This window comes from Mandrillus leucophaeus, unplaced genomic scaffold (genome assembly GCF_000951045.1).
Source record: "Mandrillus leucophaeus isolate KB7577 unplaced genomic scaffold, Mleu.le_1.0 Scaffold471, whole genome shotgun sequence".
NCBI classification, from domain to species: Eukaryota; Metazoa; Chordata; class Mammalia; order Primates; family Cercopithecidae; genus Mandrillus; species Mandrillus leucophaeus.
In genome coordinates, this window is record NW_012105043.1 from 1,650,605 (window position 1) to 1,652,232 (window position 1,628).

The window sequence follows — 1,628 nt, forward strand, 5'->3', positions numbered from 1 at the left end:
TGCATATATATAGTTTTAGATATAATTGATAACTGTGTGTACTGATATACATACATATATATGTGTGTGTGTGTGTGTGTACATAGTTTTTCCATCATAATAAGTGGTCAAATACTATTCTATATTTTCATTATAGTGTGCAGACAAACTGATTCTTACTAATAGCTCTTGTACCCCAATACTTTTACCTTTAAATATGTTTAATTTGATTCATGTCTTAATTGGTTGAATTTCAACTTTAAGAAATTTACCCAGCGAATACTCATAATGGCAGTTATCACATTACCTTGTATATAATAGGAGCTTGGTAAATATTTGTTGAATACATTAGAGCTGGATATTACCTGTATTGCTTCATGGAGTAGATATTTTATGTTTTGCCTTTTTATTTGACTTACATCTTAATTGGATATGATATTTGCAGCTCGAACTTTATTTCCTTGAGAAGTTTGTAGACATTTATGTCATTGAATTTTAGTATGTGGTAGTTTGAGTCAAGCCAGATTTTTTTTCTCTTGCAGATAGTTTGGGTTTTTCAGCCTAAATATTTGAAGAATGATTTTTTAATGTTAGAAGTTTCCTAATTTAACTATTATGCACCTCTTTGGTGAGCAATCTGTATCACTTATTTCTTCTTCTTTTTTTTTTGACAGAGTCTTGCTTGCTCCCTCGCCCAGGCTGGAGTGCAGTGGCACAATCTCGGCTTGCTGCAACCTCTGCCTCCTGAGTTTAAGCGATTCTCCTGCCTCAGCCACCCGAGTAGCTGGAATTACAGTCGCGCTCCACAGCACCCGGCTAATTTTTGTATTTTTAGTGGAGACGGGGTTTCACCATGTTGGCCAGGCTGGTCTTGAACTCCCGACCTCAAATGATCTGCCCTCCTGGGCCTCCCAAAGTGCCGGAATTCGAGGCGTAAGCCACCACGCCCAGCCTATATCAATTTTTTAAAATGAAACATAGATTATCTTTCATTCTGAACATTGGCTTTTTTATGTCATAAAACGTTTCTGGAAATAAATTTTTCAGTTCATATCTGCCCATTTTTTGGGCGTGAGCCTCCGAAACACCAGCTGTCTTTGTGTTGGGTCCTTTTTGCCTCTTCTTCGTAACTACATTTTCTCTGTCAAAATCTTAGGTCGGGCACAGTGGCTCATGCCTGTAGTCCCAGCACTTTGGCAGGCCGAGGCAGGCGGATTACCTGAGCTCAGGAGTTTGAGACGAGTCTGGATAACATGGTGAAACCCTGTCTCTATCTGGAAAACGAAAAATTTAGCAGGGCATGGTGATGGGAACCTGTAATCCCAGCTTCTCAGGAGACTGAGGCAGGAGAACCGCTTGAACCCGGGAGGCGGAGGTTGCAGTGAGCCAAGATCACAGCACTGCACTCCAGCATGGGAACCGAGTGAGACTTCCTCTCAAAACCAAACCAAACCAAACCCTTATTAACAGTCTATGAACAGAAACTGCGTAAGCATTTCTTCATGTTAGAATTACGACTTTCAGCCTTGTCTCTTTGTCATTTTAAAACTATTTATTAGGTTTTAAAAATAATACTCATATTTTCAATTAGCAATCTCTTCTATTATCTTTATGTTATCGTATAGTTTTTAGTCCTTATTTTAGTTAGA